The sequence below is a fragment of the Nomascus leucogenys genome, chromosome 10 (genome assembly GCF_006542625.1).
Source record: "Nomascus leucogenys isolate Asia chromosome 10, Asia_NLE_v1, whole genome shotgun sequence".
Classification (NCBI taxonomy): Eukaryota; Metazoa; Chordata; class Mammalia; order Primates; family Hylobatidae; genus Nomascus; species Nomascus leucogenys.
The window spans coordinates 3,668,787-3,683,764 of NC_044390.1; the positions used below are offsets into that span (position 1 = coordinate 3,668,787).

General features: G+C 48.3%; 1 protein-coding gene across 1 annotated transcript in view; it reads left to right on the forward strand.

Moving 5' to 3' along the window:
- Nucleotides 1-562: 562 nt before the first annotated feature.
- NLRP7 (NLR family pyrin domain containing 7) overlaps nucleotides 563-14,978 on the forward strand; it is a 43,851-nt gene continuing 29,435 nt past the window's right edge. Inside the window, exon 1 of the mRNA XM_030819630.1 lies at nucleotides 563-765. The gene's annotated coding sequence lies outside the window, so the exon portion shown is untranslated. The remainder of the gene's footprint in view (nucleotides 766-14,978) is intronic.

Here is a 14,978-nt window from a genome sequence, read left to right on the forward strand (position 1 = left end):
GGGAGGCCGGGGCGGGTGGATCACGAGGTCTGGAGATCGAGACCATCCTGGCTAACACGTGAAATCCCGTCTCTACTAAAAATACAAAAAAAAAAAAAAATTAGCCAGGCCTGGTGGCGGGCGCCTGTAGTCCCAGCTACTCGGGAGGCTGAGGCAGGAGAATGGCGTGAACCCGGGAGGCGGAGCTCACAGTGAGCCAAGATGGCGCCAATGCACCCCAGCCTGGGCGACAGAGCGAGATTCCGTCTCAAAAAAAAAAAAAAAGGAGAAATTTTACCAACTGTGGAATGGAGAAATAAAGAAAGGAAGTTGCAGAGTTGCCGGAGAGCCACTCACCTCCCAGCACCTGGCCCTACTCTCCGGCGGCGGTGAGGGCTGTAGGTTGAGAAAGCTCTAATAAGGCTTCTCGTTCGGCCGCAGCCCTGTGATTGGCCCACGGGGCGTAATCGCTGCTGAGCACTTCCTGTATCCACCGGAATTACCGGGGGGTCGTTTGGGGACGGGGAGTGGTGGGGGGGCGATTCCTCACCTGACCTTCCCGATCTCCACCTGTGGTTCTCAGTCTTAGCTGCCTGTTAAACTTACCTATCTGGAGCCTCATTTCAAAGCACAAACGCCCAGAGATTCTGCTTGATTGGTCAGACTGGGGCGGCCCAGACCCTGGAGTTCTTTAGAGAGTCCCAGATAATTGTGATTGCCGCCGAGGCTGAAAATCACCGCTTAGAAACCTCAGCTGTGATTGGTTACCTTCTCCCATCACCCCAGGTATATTATTAATAAAAATCCAACCGTACTTCAAGTGAAGTATCAATGACACGTCAACTATGAGACACATGAAAAGCACCAAGTTCATCAGTTTTACACTCACAGTATTTTTTTTTTTTTTTTTTTTTTTAGTGGAGTCTTGCTCTGTTGCCCAGGCTGGAATGCAATGGCAGGATCTCGGCTCCCCGCAGCCTCCGCCTGCCGGGTTCAAGCGATTCTCCTGCCTCAGCCTCCTGAGTATTTGGGATTACAAGCATGCGCCACAACGCCTGGCTGATTTTTGCATTTTTTTTTTTTAGTAGAGACGGGGTTTTGCCATGCTGGCCAGGCTGGTCTCAAACTCCTGACCTCAGGTGATCCGCCAGCCTCAGCCTCCTAAAGTGCTGGGATTACAGGCGTGAGCCACCGTGCCTGGCTGGCAGTATTAATTTTGTAAACATATAAATAAGACTAAAAAGTTGGGTTTTATAGCTTTTTTTCATGTTGTTTGTTTTGCTTTTTTTTTTTGAGACTGATTCTTGCACTGTCGCCCGGGCTGTAGTGCAGTGGCGCGATCTCAGTTCACTGCAACCTCTGCCTCCAGAGTTCAAGCGATTCTCCTGCCTCAGCCTCCTGAAGAGCTGGGATTACAGGTGCGTGCCACTGTACCCGGCTAATTTTTTGTATTTTTAGTAGAGATGGGGTTTCACCGTGTTGGCCAGGCTGGTCTTGAACTCCCAACCTCAGGTAATCCGCTCACCTCGGCCTCCCAAAGTGCTAGGATTACAGGCGTGAGCCACTGCGCCTAGCCTTTTTTTTTTTTTTTTTTTTTTTTTTTGTATTTTTAGTAGAGACGGAGTTTCACTATGTTGGCCAGGGTGGTCTCAAACTTCAGACCTCGTGATCCGTCCGCCTCGGACTCCCGAAGTGCTTGGGTTGCAGGCATGAGCTACCACGCCCGGCCTTTTTCATGTTTTAGAACCAATATATGTATATGTACATGTATATTTCTTTTCGTTTTTTCTTTTTGAGACAGGGTCTCACTCTGTCGCCTAGGCTGGTGTGCAGTGGCATAATCATAGCTCACTGAAGGCTACAGGCATACGCCATCACGCCTGACTAGATTTTTGTGTTTTTTATAGAGACGGGGCTCTCACTATGTTGCCCAGGCTGGTCTCAACCCCATGGGCTTAAGCAACCTTCCCACCACGGCCCTCCCAAAGTGCTGGGGTTTCCAGTGTGAGCCACCATGCTTGACCCTGTATTTACTTATTACGTCCTCCAAACTTTGCCACACAGTAGCGATTGCCATGATCCTACCCATTTTTCACTTTCCTTGAGAAAATGAAGGCAAGGCATATTTAGAAAACCTGCCTGAGGTCTTGAAGATCACAAACAGCTGTCAGCTTCCGGAAGCCCATCTCTTCACTGCTGTGCTCAGTTGCCTATCCTAGAAAGAATAAGAAAGTGAGGGGCCCGGCGCGGTGGCTCACGCCTGGAATCCCAGCACTTTGGGAGGCCGAGGCGGGCGGATCACGAGGTCAGGAGATCGAGACCATCCTGGCTGACACGGTGAAACCCCGTCTCTACTAAAAATACAAAAAATTAGCCGGGCGTGGTGGCGGGCGCCTGTAGTCCCAGCTACTCAGGAGGCTGAGGCAGGAGGATGGCATGAACCCGGGAGGTGCAGCTTGCAGTGAGCCGAGATGGCACCACTGCCCTCCAGCCTGGGCGACAGAACGAGACTCCGTCTCAAAAACAAACAAAAAAGAAAGAAAGAAAGAAAAAAAGAAAGTGAGGGGCCAGGTGTGGTGGTTCATACCTGTAATCCCAGCACTTTGGGAGGCCGAGGCGGGTGGATCACCTGAGGTCGGGAGTTGGAGACCAGCCATGACCATCTCTACTAAAAATACACAAAAAATTAGCTAGGCGTAGTGGCAGGTGCCTGTAATTCCAGCTATTCTGGAGGCTGAGGCAGGAAAATCGCTTGAACCTGGGAGGCAGAGGTTGCAGTGAGCTGAGATCACGCCATTATACTCCAGCCTGGGCAACAAGAGCGAAACTCTGTCTCAAAAAAAAAAAAAAAAAAAGTGACGGATGGAGGGAATAGGAAGGATGAATGAAAACATGCCAAGAGCAGTTTTCAGACCGCACATTTCAATAAATTCTTTTTCTTTTTTTCTTTTTTCTTTTTTTGAGACGGAGTTTCACTCTTGTCACCCAGGCTGGAGTGCAATGGCGCGATCTGGGCTCACTGCAACCTCTGCCTGCTGGGTTCCTGCGATTCTCCTGCCTCAGACTCCGGTGTAGCTGGGATTACAGGCATGCACCACCACGCCCAGCTAATTTTGTAGTTTTAGTAGAGACGGGGTTTCACCATACTGTGTTGGCCAGGCTGTTCTTGAACTCCTGACCTCAGGTGATCCACCCGCCTCAGCCTCCCAAAGTGCTGGGATTACAGGCATGAGCCACTTCCCCCCACCTTTTTCTACGTTCTTAATATGACTCCCTACCATAATTTGAAGGTACTTTTTTTTTTCCTTTTTGAGACAGAGTCTCCCTCTGTTGCCCAGGCTGGAGTACAGTGGTGCAGTCTTGGCTCACTGCAACCTCCGCCTCCCAGGTTCAAGCAATTCTCTTGCCTCAGCCTCCTGAGTAGCTGGGATTACAGGCGCCTGCCATCATGCCAGGCTAATTTTTAGTACAGATGGGTTTTCACCATGTTAGCGAGGCTCTTATTGAACTCCTGATCTGAGATCCACCTGCCTCGGCTTCCCAAAGTGCTGTGATTACAGGTGTGAGCCACCATGCCCAGCCACAGTACCGTTTTTAAAAAATTTGTGTTTTCTTTTATTTATTTATTTTGAGATGGAGTCTTGCTGTTGTTGCCCAGGCTGGAGTGCAGTGGCATGATCTTGGCTCACTGCAACCTCTGCCTCCCAGGTTCAAGCAATTCTCCTGCCCTAGCGTTCCAAGTAGCTGGGATTACAGGCTCCCGCCACCATACCTGGCTAATTTTGTATTTTCAGTAGAGACAGGGTTTCACCACCTTGGCCAGGCTGGTCTTGGACTCCTGACCTCAGGTGATCCACCTGCCTTGGCCTCCCAAAGTGCAGGAATTACAGGTGTGAGACATTGCTCCCAGTCCCCTACCCGTCTTTCTTAACTAGAGACTGGGTCTCCCTTTGTACACCGGGCCGGTCTTGAACTCCTGGGCTCCATGGCCCTCCCGCCTTGGCCTCCCAAAGTACTGAGATTACAGGTGTGAGCCAGTATGCCTGGCCCATTATTTTATATTTTAATATAAATATTTACATTTATAAATTTCCATCAGTGGCCGGGCATGGTGGCTCAAGCCTGTAATCCCAGCACTTTGGGAGGCCGAGGCGGGCGGGCGGATCATGAGGTCAGGAGATCGAGACCATCCTGGCTAACACGGTGAAACCCCGTCTCTACTAAAAATACACAAAATTAGCAGGGCATGGTGCCACGCACCTGTAGTCCCAGCTACTCAGGAGGCTGAGGCAGGAGAATGGTGTGAACCCGGGAGGCGGAGCTTGCAGTGAGCCAAGATCGTGCCACTGCACTCCAGCCTGGTCGACAGAGCGAGACTCCGTCTCCAAAAAAAAAAAATTAATAAAAAATAAATTTCCATCAGTGCAACACATTTCAACAGCAATTTCACCACCACTCAGTTCTAGCATTTAAAAAAATGCCCTTTGTTATTTCTTCTTTGACCTTGGAATTATATAGAATTTTGTGGCTGGGCACAGTGGCTCACGCCTGTAATCCCAGCACTTTGGGAGGCCGAGGCGGGTGGATCACGAGGTTGGGAGATTCAGACCATCCTGGCTAACACGGTGAAACCCCGTCTCTACTAAAAATACAAAAAATTAGCCAGGCATGGTGGTGGGTGTCAGTAATCCCAGCTACTCGGGAGGCTGAGGCAGGAGAATCGCTTGAACCCAGGAGGCAGATCTTGCAGTGAGCCAAGATCGTGCCATTGCACTCCAGCCTGGGCAACAGAGCCAGACTCTGTCTTTATTTATTTATTTATTGTTTTGAGACGGAGTCTTGTTCTGTCGCCCAGGCTGGAGTGCAGTGGCGCGATCTCGGCTCACTGCAAGCTCCGCCTCCCGGGTTCATGCCATTCTCCTGCCTCAGCCTCTCTGAGTAGCTGGGACTACAGGCGCCCGCCACCACGCCCGGCTAATTTTTTTTTTTTGTATTTTTAGTAGAGACGGGGTTTCACTGTGGTCTCGATCTCCTGACCTCGTGATCCGCCCACCTCGGCCTCCCAAAGTGCTGGGATTACAAGCGTGAGCCACCGCGCCCGGCCCATACTCTGTCTTAAATTTAAAAAAATATTTTTTTTAGGACTCAAATGCATGGGATTAAGAAATTATCTTTTGTTATTCTTGCTTTTGTTCTATTGAGGAAATTGAGACTGAAATGTTAAGTAGCAACCGCAAGGTCACATAACTCATGGGTGGCTAGGGAGAAGGACGGATTTAAACAGACTTCTGGCTGAGCATGGTGGCTTACAGCTGTAATCCCAGCACTTTGGGAGGCCGAAGTGGGTGGATCACTTGAGGTCAGGAGCTCGAGACCAGCCTGGCCCACATGGTGAAATCCCATCTCTACTAAAAATACAAAAGTTAGCTGGGCATGGCAGTGGGCGCCTGTAATCCCACCTACTCAGGAGGCTGAGGGAGGAGAATTACTTGCACCTGGGAAGCAGAGGTTGCAGTGAGTCGAGATCTTGCCACTGCACTCCAGCCTGGGCGATAGAGGGAGACAACATCTCAAAAAACAAAACAAAACAAACAAACAAACAAAAACAAGAAAAACCAGACTTCTGTTGGAATTAGTGAGTTTGGTTCGGGTACATGGAGCCTGCAAAGGCGTTTGGAGATCCAAAAGAGGAACTACGTGGCCAGAACAGAGTATTGGATGAACTGATAAGAAACCACAATTCAAAAACAATTCAACAAAATGCCCAGGTCTGTGAAGGCCTGTCTAAACCAGGCCTTGGGTCTCTGTGTACATTGCCTGCTTCTGACAAGGCTCTGCAGCCAGGAGTCGGTTCCCAGGGTTGCATGACTGGGAACAACAGAAGCTCAAGAGTGGACCTAGGGCCGGGCGCGGTGGCTCACGCCTGTAATCCCAGCACTTTGGGAGGCCGAGGCGGGCGGATCACGAGGTCAGGAGATCAAGACTATCCTGGCTAACACGGTGAAACCCCGTCTCTACTAAAAATACAAAAAATTAGCCGGGTGTGGTGGTGGGCGCCTGTAGTCCCAGCTACTTGGAGAGGCTGAGGCAGGAGAATGGCGTGAACCTGGGAGGCGGAGCCTGCAGTGAGACGAGATTGCGCCACTGCACTCCAGCCTGGGTGAAAGAGCGAGACTCCATCTCAAAAAAAAAAAAAAAAAAAAAAAAAAGAGTGTACCTAAACACAGCAGTTGGGTAAAATGAAGCTGTCTCCATTTAGTTTCTACAGACAGACATCCATGAGAGGATGAGGAGGTGTGCCTGCCTCCTGGTCAAGCACTAATTTTTTTTTTTTCCAGGCACTAATTTTTATTTTTTTATTTTTTGTAGAAACAGGGTCTCACAGTACTTGCTTTGGCAGCACGTACACTAAAATCGGAAATGGGGGTCTTGCTATGTTGCCCAGGCTGGACTTGAGCTCCTGGGCTCAAGGGATCCTCCTACCTCAACCTCCCAAAGTGCTGATCTGACCTTGTGATCCACCCTCCTCAGCCTCCCGAAGTGCTGGTGAGGAAAGAGAGAAACCCTCTCATATTGTTTTATACTGTTTTATACTCAGTACCTGTTTTAAGAAAAAAGCAAGGAAGTGAAACCAAAGGCAGGCAGCCCGGCGCCAGGCACAAGACCCAAAACCAGACCCAAAACCAGGCCTGGGCCTGCCTGGCGTAAACCTAGTAGATAAAAATCAACTCATGACTTAGAACCCGATGTTATCCATAGATTCCAGACATTGTATAGAAGAACACTGTGAAACTCCCTGCTCTGTTCTGTTTCTCTCTGACCACCAGTGCATGAAACCCCTGCTATGTATCCCCTAGATTGCTCAATCAATCACGACCCTTTCATGTGCAGTCTTTAGTGTCGTGAGCCCTTAAAAGGGACAGGAATTGCTCACTCAGGGAGCTTGGATTTTAAGGCAGTAGCTTGCCAATGCTCCCAGCTGAATAAAGCTCTTCCTTCTACAACTTGGTGTCTGAGGTTTTGTCTGTGGCTCGTCCTGCTACACTGGGATTACAGGTGTGAGCCACTGCGCCTAGCCACTACTTCTTCCTTCTTCTTTTTTTTTTTTTTTTTTTTTTTTTTTTTTTTTTTCTTCTTCTTTTTTTTCTTCTTCTTCTTCTTCTTTCTTCTTCTTCTTCTTCTTCTTCTTCTTCTTCTTCTTCTTCTTCTTCTTCTTCTTCTTCTTCTTCTTCTTCTTCTTCTTCTTCTTCTTCTTCTTCTTTCTTCTTCTTCTTCTTCTTCTTCTTTTCTTCTTCTTCTTCTTCTTCTTCTTCTTCTTCTTCTTCTTCTTCTTCTTTCTTCTTCTTCTTCTTCTTCTTCTTCTTTCTTCTTCTTCTTTTCTTCTTCTTCTTCTTCTTTCTTCTTCTTCTTCTTCTTCTCTTCTTCTTCTTTCTTCTTCTTCTTTTCTTCTTCTTCTTCTTCTTCTTCTTCTTTCTTCTTCTTCTTCTTCTTCTTCTTCTTCTTTCTTCTTCTTCTTCTTCTTTTCTTCTTCTTCTTCTTCTTCTTCTTCTTCTTCTTCTTCTTCTTCTTCTTCTTCTTCTTCTTCTTCTTCTTCTTCTTCTTCTCTTCTTCTTCTTCTTCTTCTTCTTCTTCTTTCTTCTTCTTCTTCTTCTTCTTCTTCTTCTTCTTCTTCTTCTTCTTCTTCTTCTTCTTCTTCTTCTCTTCTTCTTCTTCTCTTCTTCTTCTTCTTCTTCTTCTTCTTCTCTTCTTTTCTTTTCTTCTTTTTTTTTTTCTTCTTCTTCTTCTTCTTTTTCTTCTTTTTTCTTCTTCTTCTTCTTCTTCTTCTTCTTCTTCTCTTCTTCTTCTTCTTCTTCTTCTTCTTCTTCTTCTTTTCTTCTTCTTCTTCTTCTTCTCTTTCTTCTTTCTTCTTCTTCCTTCCTTTTTTTTTTTTTTTTTGAGACAGAGTCTCACTCTGTCCCTTGGGCTGGAGTGCAGTGACCTGATCTTGACTCACTGCAACCTTTGCCTCCAGGGTTCAAGCGATTCTCCTGCCTCAGCCTCCCGAGTAGCTGGGATTACAGGCATGCACCACTATGCCCAGCTAACTAACTTTTTGTATTTTTAGTAGATACGGGGTTTCACCATGTTGGCCAGGCTGGTCTCAAACTCCTGACCTCGTGATTCGCCTGCCTTGGCGTCCCAAAGTGCTGGGATTAGAGGCGTGAGCCACCGCGCCCGGCAATACTAGTTATTATTAATGCTGTTATTGTTACTGACATGTTCATTTTTATTTTGGCACTTTATTTTCCCACCTCTTTCTCCCTACTTCTCCTAAGTGTCAATGTTAGTTAAGTCTAAAATTCTCTTTCCCTGTCCCTCTCTCTGTCTCTCTCTCCTTCTGTGTCTTTCTTTCACCTGAGACCCATAATCCTGGAGATAGCAAGTGTCTCAGAGAGAAAATCCCAAACCAAGCGATTCCCCTGCCCTAGCGTTCCAAGTAGCTGGGATTACAGGCTCCCGCCACCATACCAGGCTAATTTTGTATTTTTAGTAAAGACAGGGTTTCACCACCTTGGCCAGGCTAGTCTCAGACTCCTGACCTCAGGTGATCCATCCACCTGGGCCTCCCAAAGTGCTGGAATTATAGGTGTGAGACACCGTGCCCGGCCCCCTCCCCCTCTTTTTAAAATAGAGACTGGGTCTCACTTTGTACACCAGGCCAGTCTTGAACTCCTGGGCTCCATGGCCCTCCAGTGTGGAGGAGAGAAAATGGATTCCCTCCACCCTCCTGGGTTCTTTGGATGGGCTATGAATTACATTGACACAAAACAGTTTGACAGAAGAAAAACCAGATTCAATTATGTATGCACAGGAGTCCCACAAAAATGTGAGACTGGAGGAAGGGCCAGATGACTGAAGCTCATCTAGCAGCCTGAGCTACAGAAAGGAGTAAGAGTGTAGGGTGAGGTGGCTCACACCTGTAATCCCAGCACTTTGGGAGGCCAAGGTGTGTGGATCACCTGAGGTCAGGAGTTCGAGACCAGCCTGGCCAACATGGTGAAACCCCATCTCTGCTAAAAATACAAAAATTAGTCAGCGTGGTGGTGCATGCCTGTAATCCCAGCTACTCCGGAGGCTGAGGCAGGAGAATCACTTGAACCCGGGAGGAGGAAACTGCAGTGAGCTGAGATCGCACCATTGCACTCCAGCCTGGGCTACAAAGCCATCTCAAAAAAAAAAAAAAAGAAGAAAGGAGTAGGCGTGTCAGCCCCCGTGGCTCATGTCTGTAATCTCAACACTTTGGGAGCTGAAATGGGTGGATCACCTGACGTCAGGAGTTTGAGACTAGCCTGGACAACAGGGTGAAGCCCGGTCTCCACCAAAAATACAAAAATTAGCCGGGCGTGGTGGTGTGCCCTGTAATCCCAGCTACTTGGGAGGCTGAGACGGGAGGATTACTTGAACCTGGGAGGCGGAGGTTGCAGTAGGCCAAGATCACGCCACTGCACTCCAGCCTGGCAGATAGAGGGAGACCCTGTCTCAAAATGAAATGAATAGGGCCGGGCGCGGTGGCTCACGCCAATAATCCCAGCATTTTGGGAGGCCGAGGTGGGCGGATCACGAGGTCAGGAGATCGAGACCATCCTGGCTAACACAGTGAAACTCCGTCTTTACTAAAAATACAAAAAAAATTAGCCGGGCGGGTGGCGGGCGCCTGTAGTCCCAGCTCCTCGGGAGGCTGAGGCAGGAGAATGGCATGAACCTGGGAGGCGGAGCTTGCAGTGAGCCAAGATCGCGCCACTGCACTCCAGCCTGGGCGACAGAGCGAGACTCCGTCTCAAAAAAATAAATAAATAAATAAATAAATAAATAAAAATAAATAAATAAATAAAATGAATAAATACATACATACATTCATACATAAATGAAAAGGAGTAGAGACTTGGAGCTTCTAGGGGTGGTGGAGGCAAATTAAGGTATGATAAAAGGGGGAAAAGTTGCCAGGCACGGTGGTTTATGCCTGCAATTCCAATACTTTGGGAGGCTGAGGCAGGTGGATCACCTGAGGACAGGAGTTTGAGACAAGCCTGGCCAACATGGTGAAACCCCGTTTCTACTAAAAATGCAAAAAATTAGAAGGCGTGATGGTGGGTGTCAGTAATCTCAGCTACTCGGGAGGCTGAGGCAGGAGAACCGCTTGAACCTGGGAGGCGGGGTTTGCAGTGAGCCGAGATTGCGCCACTGCATTCCAGCCCGAGCAAGGGAGTGAGACTTCATCTCAAAAAAAAAAAAAAAAAAGAAAGGAGGAAAAGTATGATGAGCTGGGGGTTGACTTATTAATGCAGGTGAAAGTTCCTCAGGTAATAAAAGTTGTCTCTGAGCAACTCTCCTGGTAGAAATATCCTTTTTTTTTTTTTGAGACGGAGTCTCGCTCTGTCGCCTAGGCTGGAGTGCAGTGGCACAATCTCGGCTCACTGCAACCTCTGCCTGCTGGGTTCAAACAATTCTCCTGCCTCAGCCTCCCAAGTAGCTGGGACTACAGGCGGCTGCCACCACACCTGGCTAATTTTTCTTTTGTATTTTTAGTAGAGACAGGGTTTCACCATGCTGGCCAGGCTGGTCTCAAACTCCTGACCTCCTGAACCGCCCGCCTCAGCCTCCCAAAGTGCTGGGATTACGAACGTGAGCTACTTCGCCTGGCCCTTTTTTTTTTGTTTTGTTTTGTTTTTGAGATGGAGTCTAGAGTACCGTGGTGTGATCTCAGCTCTCTGCAGCCTCTACCTCCTGGGTTCAAGCAATTCTGCCTCAGCCTACTGAGTAGCTGGGATTACAGGTGTGCAATGCCACGCCCGGCTACTTTTTGTATTTTTAGTAGAGATAGGGTTTCACCATGTTGCCCAGGCTGGTCTCGAACTTGAGTCCAGGAAAGTGATCTGCCCATCTTGGCCTCCCAAAATGCTGGGATTACAGGCGTGAGCCACCACACCCTGTCCTGGTATAAATATCTTTACTAATGAAGATTTCTCTTATTGAAGCCAGGGCATGGTGCTTGCCTGTAGTCTCATATACCCAGGAATCAAGAGGATTGCTTGAGCCAAGGAGTTCAAGTCCAGGTTGGGCAACATAGTGAGACCCCATCTCAAAACAAAACAAAAAGCAAAGGAGAAAAATTTCTTTATAGATGTAGATTTCCTTTACAACAGGGCAGGTTTTTAGAGGTAGTCCTTTGTCTATCATTTTCAAAATGATCAATATGGCAAAGATAAATGTTTTGGGGTGGTGTGTCTTGAGCCCCAGCACCAAAAAAAGAACCTCAGCAAAGCCTCAAACAACTGCCCTCCACCAATAACAAACCACAAATGATTTGTTGAATTTTTTTCATCTCTCTTATCTAGACATAGGCTACTTTCCTGTCATAGATCCTAGAAACTCTTGAATTCCTCCATTTCCTTCCAGAGAAAATAGGCTTTCAAATGGGCAACACACTAAGTCAAATTAATACACTTTTTTTGGTGGGGGAGGGGTTGGGGGGGTCTTGCTGTGTTGTCCAGGCTGGATTCAGCCTCTCCAGTAGCTGAGGCTGCAGGTGTGCAATAGCACACCTGGCTCATTAATTAATTAATTGGTTTAGAGACAGGGGCTGGCTCTGTTGCTTAGGCTGGAATACAATGGCATGATCTTGTTTCACTGCAGCCTCTGCCTCCCAGGCTCAAGTGATCCTCCTGCCTCAGCCTCCCAAGTATTAGCTGGGATGACAGGCATGCATCACCACACCTGGCTAATATCTGTATGTATGAATTCATTATTTATTTGATTATTTATATTATTTATTTTTATTTTATTATTTATTTATTTATTTGAGATGGAGTCTCGCTCTGTCGCCCAGGCTGGAGTGCAGTGGCGCAATGTCGGCTCACTGCAAGCTCCGCCTCCCGGGTTCACGCCATTCTCCTGCCTCAGCCTCCCGAGGAGCTGGGACTACAGGCGCCCACCACCACGCCCGGCTAATTTTTTGTATTTTTAGTAGAGACGGGGTTTCACCGTGTTAGCCAGGATGGTCTCGATCTCCTGACCCTGTGATCCGCCCGCCTCGGCCTCCCAAAGTGCTGGGATTACAGGCGTGAGCCTCCACGCCCGGCCCCAGTCCCTGCATTTTAATACCTTTTTTTTTTTTTTTCAAGATGGAGTCTTGCTGTGTCACCCAGGCTGGATTAGAGTGGCACAATCTCAGCTCACTGCAACTTCTGCCTCCTGGGTTGAAGCGATTCTTCTGACTCAGTTGTCCCAGTGGCTGGGATTACGGGTGCCTGCAACCACGCCTGGCTAATTTTTGTATTTTTCTATTTTTTTGAGACGGAGTCTCGCTCCGTCGCCCAGGCTGGAGTGTAGTGGCGCAATCTCGGCTCACTGCAACCTCTGCCTCCCAGATTCAAGCGAGTCTTCTGCCTCAGCTTCCTTAGTAGTTGGGACTACAGGCGCCCACCACCACACCCAGCTAAGTTTTGTATTTTTAGTAGAGACGGGGTTTCACCATGGTGACTAGGATGGTCTGGATCTCTTGACCTTGTGATCCACCTGCCTCGGCCTCCCAAAGTGCTGATATTATAGGCGTGAGCCACTGCGCCCGGCCTTTTTTTTTTTTTTTTTGAGACGGAGTCTTGCTCTGTCTCCCAGGCTGGAGTGCAAAGGCACAATCTCGGCTCACTGCAACTTCCGCCTCCCGGGTTCAAGTGATTCTCCTGCCTCAGCCTCCTGAGTGGCCGGTATTACAGGCGCCTGCCACTGAGCCTAGCTAATTTTTGTATTTTTTTTAGTAGAGATGGGGTTTTGCCATGTTCACCAGGGTGTTCTCAAAGTCCTGACCTCAAGTGATCCACCTGCCTTGGCCTCCCAAAATCCTGGGATGACAGGTATGAGCTACCACACCCCGTCCTGTTTTTCCTACTTTCACACTCAACACAATACTTCACCAAAAATGTATGTTTCTCCCCACCAACAACCAGTTCTCCAGCAGAGACCAGCTGGGTGTCCTCTCCTTTGGTTTAGTTCTGACACTCCCTACCTGGGGACAGCATCAGATCCCACAGGTTCAGGGCTGAGTCCCACAAGACTGACTGACTCCCTCCCTCCCTCCCTCCCTCCCTTCCTTCCTTCCTTCCTTCCTTGTCCCACAAGACTGACTTCATTTCCCTTCCTCCTTCCCTCCTTCCCTCCTTCCCTCCTTCCCCCTCCTTCCCTCCTTCCCTCCTTCCCTCCTTCCTTCCTTCCTTCCTTCCTTCCTTCCTTCCTTCCTTCCTTCCTTCCTTCCTTTCCCTTTGTTGCCCAGGCTGGAGTGCAGTTGCAAGATCACGGCTCACTGCAGCCGTGACCTCCTAGTCTCAAGTGATCCTCCTGCCTTGGCCTCCTGAGTAGCTGGGACTACAGGCATGCACCATCACAGTTGGCTATTTATTTATTTATTTATTTATTTATTTATTTATTTATTTTTGAGACACAGTCTTGCTCTGTCATCCAGGCTAGAGTGCAGTCCTGTCATCTAGGCTGGAGTACATTTTTGCAATACAAAAATTAGCCAGGCATGGGAGCGAACGTGTATAATCCCAGCTACTCGGGAGGCTGAGGCTCAACAATCCCTTGAACCCAGGAGGTTGAGGGTCACAACTCACTGCAACCTCTGCTACTTGGGTCCAAGTGATTCTCCTGCCTCAGCCTCCCAAGTAGCTGGGATTACAGGCATGTGCCACCACACCCAGCTAATTTTTTAAATATTTTAGTAGAGTTTTGTATTTTAGTAGAGACGGGGTTTCTCCATGTTGGTCAGGCTGGTCTCGAACTTCTGACCTCAGGTGATCCGCCAGCCTTGGCCTCCCGAAGTGCTGGGATTACAGGCGTGAGCCACCGCACCGGGCCACCAATGATACTTTTTTAAAGCAAGTAAGGACGAGCTGGGCATGGTGGGTTCTTGAAGCTCATGCCAGAAAGAATTCAGGGCAAGACCATGGAGTAAAGTGAAAGCAAGCTTATTAGGAAAGTGAAGGAATAAAAGAATAGCTACTCCATAGACAGCTGCCCGTAGGGCTGCTGGTTGCCCTTATTTTTTTTGAGATGGAGTTTTGCTCTTGTCGCCCAGGCCGAGTGCAATGGTGTGATCTTGGCTCACTGCAACCTCTGCTTCCTGGGTTCAAGTGATTCTCCTGCCTCAGCCTCCTGAGTAGCTGGGATTACAGGCACCTGCCATCACTTCTGGCTAATTTTTATATTTTTAGTAAGAGATGGGGTTTCACCATGTTGGCCAGGCTGATCTCGACCTCCTGACCTCAGGTGATCTGCCTGCCTCGGCCTCCCAACGTGTTGGGATTACAGGCATAAACCACCACTCCCAGCCTTGGTTGCCCATTTTTATGGTTATTTCTATGGATATACTAAACAAGGGGTGGATTATTCATGCCTCCCCTTTTTAGACCACATAGGGTAACTTCCTGACATTGCCATGGCATTTGTAAACTGTCATGGGGCTGGTGGGAGTGGAGCAGTGAGGACAACCAGAGGACACTCTGGTCACCATCTTGGTTTTGGTGGAGTTTGGCTGGATTCTTTATTGCTAAGGGAGGAGACCACCCCTCATATTGTCTTATGCCCAATTTCCACCTCCAAAGAAAGAAAAAGTAAAAACTAAAAGGCAGGAATGAAATCCACAAGCAGACAGCCCGGCGCCACACCCTGGGCCTGGTAGTTAACAATCGACCCCTGACCTAATCGGTTATCTATAGATTACAGACATCGTATAGAAAAGCACTGTGAAAATCCCTATCCTGTTTTTTTTTTTTTTTTTTTTTTTTTTTGAGACGGAGTCTCGCTCTTTCCCCCAGGCTGGAGTGCAGTGGCGCAATCTCAGCTCACTGCAAGCTCCGCCTCCCGGGTTCACGCCATTCTCCTGCCTCAGCCTCCCGAGTAGCTGGGACTACTGGCGCCTGCCGCCGCGCCCGGCTAATTTTTTGTATTTTTAGTAGAGACGGGGT